Here is an 8811-nt window from a genome sequence, read left to right as displayed (position 1 = left end):
AGACCTCTTGATCCTCCACAAGCATCTGAAGACGATCACTAATAGCTCAGCAATTGCTTTGGCAACTTTCTTAAGTATTCTGTAGCAAATTTCACCTGACCCTGCTGACTAGAACATTTCTAACTCATCTAAATATTCTTTAACCTGCCCTTTCTCTTTTCTGGCCCATGATTCTCTTCCCCTGTTAAAATTAATTGCACCAAAGATCTGATTGCAATTAACCTTGAGACAGTAAATCTTTCAGCCTTTCCTATTTCATCACAGCAGACAAAAGCTTTTCCCATCAAATTAAAAAGAAATATGTTGTCTATGTAGTACCAGCACCTCAGTAAAGCATTTTCATGATGCCCCACCAGGCATTTATTCTCTGGGTAGTTCAAGTGCGCTTGTGCTCTCCAATGATGTTGCTGGATTTGCAGGCCTGCCCCCTCTCTCTGCTGATTAGCACTGACTGTTGTACCAGCACCACATGCTGCCTCCACACCCCTCCTCACTGGCATTTTTCCCCAGTGGACACTTAAAAAGGCAGAGATACCACACACACAGTGTGTTGCAGGAGATTCTTTGCAGCATATGCCTCCCCTGGCAGCCTAAACCCTTTCAGAAAGGCCAAACCCACCAGAGTTTTTCACAAAAAAAAAAAAAAAAAAAAAAAAAAAAAAAAAAAGGGGGTTTTTTATCTCTGTTGTATTAAAAAATTGTTTGTGTTATAACCACATTTATGCTCTGAACATACCTTTCACTAAGGAAAGACTCTATGGGGTCTTTCTGTCCGAAAGAGAAAGAGCATTATGCTTGCAAGACCTTCTGTCATGAGCACATCATAAGTCTTCCAGAGACCTTTAGGGCAGTGTTCTCCTTATCACCCCCATCAGCCACCTTGTCCTAAGAGCTTCAGGCTTGCCCCCAGAGCTTCCCTTCTCCCCATCTGAGTTCCTGTTCTTGCACACTCCATGCAAAAGGAACTTTTTTCTTTTTCCTTTGTCTCCTAGCTCACAGGTGAAGGGTTGAGGACCAGCTTACAAAAACCCAGTATAGTCCTAGCTAGAGCTGGATTACTGGAACGTGTCTGATTTTACATTTACAAGCAGGAAGTCTGTAACCTTTTTAACACAATCAATATGGTACATTCCCATCTGTGTTATGAAGCACACCCACAGTGCTTCTCTGTTGAGCTTTTGCTGGTGAAACTAGTCAAGCAAGACACTCTGTGCATCGAAGGCGCTGAAATGGTCTCTGCCATGGCAGTGCTTGTGGTTTCTTCTTTCTGCTGCCCCTTGTCTCTCTTGGAGGTGCTATTTATTGCTTTGCAGCACAGACTAGGAAAGGCACATATCACAGGTAGCAGGGAAGGAAGAAACAATGCCAGGCAACCGTTATTCTCTCATGCAAGAAAGAGAGATAAGAAGAAATTCAGCTTGCCTCTAATATAGTGATCATAGCTGCCAGTTTGGGAAGGAGAGAAAGGAGAGTTATTTTCTGCAGGCAGAGCACTGATTTTTTTCCTGAGTGTGACTCATGAGTCAGTACCACACTGGGCTGCGTGATAGAAGGAGTATCTGGACCTACCATGTGACAAAAAGTCACCCGTGGCAGGTCATGCTCTTCTAGTGGAGGTCGCACCTCCTTCACAACCTCATATAGCCTCTCTTTACATGACAAGCACAGCTGGTCAGCAAGGGAAACATCTGAGTGCCAGCTCTATATAATGGGGATTTGGAGGTGGAAGTTCCTGAGATTTGATGGGTGGGATACATCTGATCAGACAGAAATGTCTACATTTTAGCTTGTCACCTTGGTCTCACCTTAGGGCCATGGAAAGAAATGAGGAGTCAGAACAAGGAACATTCCCATCCCAATTTAGACATCTAAAATAGGACAGATGAATCATACCCTGAATGCACTTATTTCTCCCCACAGACTATAAAGAGAGACAGTGTGACTAGCTCAGATGCAGATACCTACAGTGCTAGTGTTTAAAACTAGAGGAGACAACTCCCATCCAGCAAACCTGAGCCAAGGCTTCTGGCAAACCAGGAGCAGTCAGGGGAGCAAGGGGATCTGGACACCTCCATTTAAAAGTCTCCATTTAGGTGTTGGCCTATGTGCACAGAGCATAAGTTTTCACAGCCAGCAGAAATCTCCCATCAAAGCTGTCAGTGGTAATTAGCAGGAGGCTAAACTGATCATCACGATGGGCTCAATTCAGCTGCCTCATACAGAGGCACCTAGTGCCCCTTGAAGCACCCCAAGACATTCAGCAAATTTATCCACTGTCCTCTGTTCAAGGGGTGCAAAAATTTGACCTTAACTAGGCAAAACGCCTACCAGGCTAGGTTGCCCGCTGTAGTGGTGTTCTCAGCACAGTAAACCCTACATACTGTCACTTACAGCAAGGTGAACCGTCCTCTGTTAGAAGATTGGCAATGAAGTCAGGGATTGAGAACATGCAAAGCAACCTGTAAGAATAAGCTAAAAACCAGTACCTAGCTTGAAGAAACGTTTTAAAAAAATCAGTTCAGGGTAATTAAGGGTAAAATAGGCTCACCAAACCCACAAAAGTAAGGAATGCCCAGTTAATTATGCCCCATGATTGCTTTCCTTCAATCCTTTTTACAGGAAATATTATTTTCTTCTTTTCTAGCCTAATTTCATACATAATACCTTAGTTAATATTGATTTCCACTGTGTGTCTTTGATATCTTTTCATTTTCATTACATATCTAGCAAAAAACCTAGTCTGCATAATCATTATCATACTCCTCAAGTTCTTTAGAAATTTCATAACAGGTTTAAATATTCCTCTCTGTAATCTTATGACAAATTATTTTCCCCTGTCTGCTCACTATTAAAAATGGATTTCTGTGAAGGTACTTATCTGTAGCCTCCAATCACACATATACATTACTTGCTTAAACAGCAGAGGAGGCCTTTTTTTTTTTTTGCCCATATCCCATCACAGCATAAACAAGGTAAAGAGTAAGGGAAGCAAAATACATCCAGTTGGAAAAGGCATAAAACATTATATAAATGCAAACATAAAGCATGCAGCATGCTTCCAGCAGAAAAGGTGGGATGCACAGGGCTTTATATTGCCCTGCTCTGTTGATGCCCGTTCTTGCTCCCAGGAGAGACAGGACAATGCTGAGTGGTTTTGAAAATTCTGTCTTCATCCCTGGTTAGTGATCTCGACAAGGGGGGGAAAAGGCATGGGATCAGTGTTGGATTAAGTAAAAAAATGATCAAATATCATTTACACTCAAATCACAGCAAAGCTGGTTCAAAGAGACATGTATGGAAAATGTTCTCTTCTAGGATAAGAGGTGATCTAATGGTCCCTTTTCACTGCAGCCAGCATACCATCAACTGGACATCATAGAACAGATGAGTTGTTCTGTGGGCAATCGGACTGAGAAAGGCTGGTTTCCTATAGCATCCACCACTATTATCTCAAGTTTTCAGTGCCTGAAAGGACAATTTCTAATCAAATCTTTTCCTGCGGTTAGGATTTTGTATAGTCTGTCTCCAAGATGACTCTTTGGTGTTTAACAACAGATGAGTTCACACTGCAGCTATTTCCTGAGGAGGGACTGAGGGAAATCTTTGTTCATTACCCACTTACATCTTTACACAAAATGTTTAAAAACTTCAGATCCCTGACACTTTCTGTCACACCTGATTGAAAATGGTAAAAGGTTCAAAAGTTGTTAGAAGGAAATGCGGCATGCAATCGCATTAGCCTTGTTCTTCAAAAACTGGGCTAACGCTGATGATAGAAGGAGCAGCCAACACCTGAGGCAGGCACTGCTAGATAATGATCTGCAAGTGGCACCAGAAAGAGAGAATTTGGCCCATAGAAAACTGGCCAAATAAATATAAGGCTTACAAAGCACCAGAGCAGGTATCCCTGGTGTCAGCTAATAGTGACCATGCCACAGTACGTCCTGGTGTCAGCGAACTCAGGCCCTGCTTTATCTGAACTGTAACGTCAATGCATGCTGACTTCTCATCTGTTAGCAATCAGCCCATTTCGGTTTAATTTAAAATCATGAAGCAGATTTGTCTCATGGGGTAGATTTGTTGATCTTCTATTTACTCTGGTCTAAACTTAAAGGAGGTTCATCTTAGTTAATAGTATAAACTATATTTTCAAAGAATCCATTTTAAATTGCTTATGATTCAAAACAACTGCACAGGCAAATCAATTTCCAAGATAATACAGTATCAAATATATAATAAAAGTAAACAATTAACTTCCCTTGTGGGTCTGATGAGATGCAAAAGGAAGAGAAGCTTTAAGAAGAAAACTGAGTACACTGTGGAGACCAGGACAGTCGTCTCAAAGAGTATTTTTTACAAAGAGATGCTATCACTAAGTGTTAGGCATGGTGTCAACACATCAGCTGTAATGCATTTATGCTTTTGCAGTGCCAGGTTAAGGGATCCAGAATTTATCTTCCACTTTCAGAAGCTTCTGAATAGTAAGATGTAGCCAAAAATCAGCACGAATAAGGAATTGCCTACATCAAGGTCAACTATATTTTTTTCTGCTAATCTAGCTGGGTATATTTTGAAGAAATATTGACCTTTACCTAAATAAGTCACAAGTTACTGTATTAGATTTTTTTATCTAGAGGAGAAGGGAAGTGATGCTGGGGAAGAAGCAGAGAATGTAATTAAATAAAACAAGCTGATATTATATGTGCAGGGCATTTTGTAATAAGGAAGTTAGTATTTTGCATTTTTATACCTTCTTTTATTTCAGTGTGTGCTACAAACACAGTGAAATGAACATATTGCTCAATTTCCCTCTTGCAGAATGTTTGTCTGTCCTTATCATTCCGACCATACTAAAGGATGAAGCTGGAACAAAGTTGGATTTGTGGCTCTTTAGATATGCAACAAATCTTTTCTTCACTAGATGGCACCCGTCCACTCCTATGAATCAATGTTTTGTATGGCAAAAAGGTTTAATTTTCATAGAAGAATACAAAATGATGGAGGAATTATTCTTTATGTTGAATGCTTTGACTGCTTCTTTGTGTTCTGCATCATACCTGTTGTGTACTTTCAAGGTTAAAGTTTCACAACATACATCTACTTCAACTATTTTACATTCAATATTTGTGTCATAACTGATTACAGCCCAGAAATTTGCATGAGAGATGTATCCATTACACCAGCTCAAACTTTGAATAGCAGCAGTCAGAATGAATTATAAACATCAAAATTCCTCCCTCTCTCTGTCTCTTTCTTTCCAAAATAAACATAAATCTAGAATTTATGAAGAAACTGTGCCAAATCCTCAGCAGGTATAAATCAATTTGGCTTCACTGAAGTTGATTGATGCCAGGTGAAGATCTACACCTGCAGTTTAGATGCTGGCCTGCAGAGCACAGCTTGACTTGTTTTCTTTTTCTTAACTCCAAGGCATGATAATTGAACTCATTTGGGCGCACTTCTCACTTCTTAGTCAAAACTCCCACCTGGCATTGGGCTTAAAATCAGTGCACATCTCTTTGCTATAAATCAAAATAATCTTTTCACAAAGAAGAGAAGAAATCTGATGAAAGACTTCAGAGCTGGGAAATCAGTTGTTCAATACCACGTCGGTGGTTGCACATCGGTGGTTGCACTCAGTAACATGGTAACTCCAATGCAAGTAGAAGCAAACTACTTTCTCAGCTACTGCCACTAGATGATAGTATGGTAACGCATGTCTCGTTCAGCTGCACACCAGACCTTCCATTGCTGACTTCTTGGCAGTATTCACACTTTCATATGTAAAGGATATACAGAAACTCATCAATACTACATAGCTAGCCTTTGAATAGCAGTGTTTAATTATATCCCCAGTGATTTCATACATTTATATACCCAAAGAGTAGTGGATGCTATTATTTGGCTGTAGACTCAAACTGGGCTTTATTTAGACACAGACATTGTGCTAAATTGGTCACCTCCCTCTATTTTTATAGCTACCCATCCAGAGCTATAGTGAGACGTTTTGATGGAAAGGGCAAGATAATTACGTTTCCCTAGCAGGAAGCAGAAGAACGGCTGGAGGTAACATTTACATTCCGCCTCATGGGCATCCCACTCACTGCTGGTTCTGCACATCCACTCACTGCTTCTCCCGCTTTTTCCATTTCATGCTCTCCCTCTTGAGAGGACTCCCCTCCTCATCCAACTGAAAGGCTCCTGGCTAGGAGGACACATGCATCCAGAAAAACACCTTGAGCACACAGCTATCATCCTCTCCACAAACCCTTTCTCTCCCGGTTCCCATAGTTTGTACTCTCCTAACACAGCAAAATTAAAACCAAACTGTTCTTTCTCTCAGCTACTCTGTAAAGCAAATAATCAAAACCCTCCACTGCACATTTTTTCCCCTAAGTAAATCTTAAGACTCTGGTTTCATTTTACCCACAATAACAAGGTCAACTCTCCTCTCAGTAGGCTGGACTGCCTCTCCCCAGCCAGGAATATGCACCCCAGGGAATGGGTGAGTGGCCGGCTCCGGTCCTGCACAATACCTCTCACATCACAAGTGGTTTCATGGACACAGTTTCATTTCACAGAGCATTTCCAGCTCTCCCCGGTGGACAAAAAAACCATCTCTTGGTCCATAACCTGTGGCAGACAGGTTGAGTGATGTGGACCTGCTGGCGCCACAGGGTAAGCCAAAAATTAAAAACCACAATCTCCAGTGAAAAGAGGTTGACCCTTGGGACAAACTCATGCACACATTTATATACAGAGCTAAGTGAGCAGAATGCTTGAAAATAAAGGTTAAGGGGAAGTGGCCCAGAAAGTGCAAGGGGTAGAGTCATGTACAATCAATCAGTGTTTGCATTGTAGGCTAATTTTCTGCTCTAGGATTTGATTCAGCCACCAGCATCACAAGTCACTGTGTTTCCCGTAAAAACTGGATCTGGATATAGAACTAGGTGAAACCTTGCTTTACTGGAAATTTGGTTTCTTGGACATATTTTTGTTTTAATTCAGGATGAAAGTATATTTGTAAGATTTTCACATTTAAAAATGCTTGTGTTTATTTTATTTAATGATTGGACACTTGTAATAGTGCATAAACTGCTAGTTATATGGCATAATACTTAATCATTTTCATAATCAGTAAGAATATCTTCTACTTAATGTTGGTTGAACTACCTGTTCCTTTGTATTCAGAGTGTTTACATTGTCATAGCAATTCCAGAAGGTGAAACCCATTCAAGTGTCAAACTCTTTCAGTATGGCAAACAACAGAACTCTCAGAAAGATAACTTGTTCCCATTGGAAATTAAGCCATAAAGAATAAAGTAAAATATTTCAAGAATTATACTGAACACTGTTACTGACATGGTGTAAAGCATATTAACAATAACATAAAACCAAATCCCTTCATGGGTCAAAATGAAGCTTCAGAACTCAGAAATGAAATTCTGAAAAATTCCGAAAGGAAACATCTTGAAAAATGTCTCCTTCAAAACTTCTCTAGTCCATTCTGAACCTCCACCATATTTTACAATAAAAAATTGTTTTAACTTCATCTTATTTCACTTTTCATCAAAAACTGTAACAAAAAAAGTCCAACCAGCTGCTATTTTGTAATGCATATTTGAACTGTTATTTCCTGAGCTTATGAAAAATGAAGCACTCCATTTTACTTATATGAATAAGGATGCTCTACATCCCATGTATAAATATTAATTTTTTACAGTTCTTCTCTGTCACATAAAGACATTAAAACTCACAGCCAGGAAGAAGTTCTGCTGCTAACCTGCAACCTGTCACAAACCCATATTTTCAGGGATAATCACGTCAGCTGTCAGGGCACAGCGAGGACCAGCTGGTTCATGAGAGATGGCAAACCAGGAGCTGAGCCGGATAACAAACCAGGAGCCGAGCAGGATAACAAGGCAGGTGGGAGAAGCACTTTCCACCAAGAAGCCAGGATAAGGAGTGGCAAATTCAGGTGGCGATCAGGGTCGGACTTCGTCCAGTGCTCTCCAGGGCTGTCCACAGCACTGCAGGGCTCTCGCTGGCAACGGAGCTCCCCTTGGACCCAGCCAGCTAAATGCTTTACTTTTGCCAACTCGTCTCCTAGAAGGGGGACGAACATCTGGCCCTGGCATCAGTAATACAATAACACAGCCTTAGCAGCTGAAGGTGTGGAATATAGTTGAATGAAACATGCATTTTATGTGAAGAAGTCATTCAAGAGCATGAATGGGCAACTATATAAAAAAACCCAAACCTGTTACTGTTGCCTTCTTAAAATGCACCAACATGCCCCTTAATTAAGAATAAAATAAATAAGGCTTATGGGGAAATATTTATGAGGAAAAATCATCCATCAAAAGTAAAGCATGTAAGAAGAGTCTGGGAAACCTCAGTGCCAGCTTGCCAGACAGACATGTTCCAAAGGCTTCCACAGAGCCACACAAAAGGAGTAATGATATTACAGTGCAGGTTTTAAAGCACATGGAAAATACACCAAATAAAACTAACTTATCATTTGATTTTTCTCCTAAAACAATAGCTCCAAATTCCACTGAGAGCAATGGAAATCTTACCATGCACATCAGCAGGCTTCATGCAGGCTGAGCGCTACATGCAACATTGATTTCTGCCTCCAGCAAGGGTCCACCTATGGGGGTCAGCAACTGGCAGGTGAGAGAAATGCTGAAGGGCTCATTCATTTCCAGTCATCATTTCTTGCTCTGTTCCTCGCAAGGTTAAATATCAGATGTGCACTCTTTGCTCCTTGCAGGACGGCTAGAGACCTTACACACTAGCCTTGTTCTC

Source organism: Accipiter gentilis, chromosome 16, assembly GCF_929443795.1.
Source record: "Accipiter gentilis chromosome 16, bAccGen1.1, whole genome shotgun sequence".
Classification (NCBI taxonomy): domain Eukaryota; kingdom Metazoa; phylum Chordata; class Aves; order Accipitriformes; family Accipitridae; genus Astur; species Astur gentilis.
The sequence above is the reverse complement of the archived record's forward strand: the minus strand, read 5'-3'. Positions refer to the sequence as shown.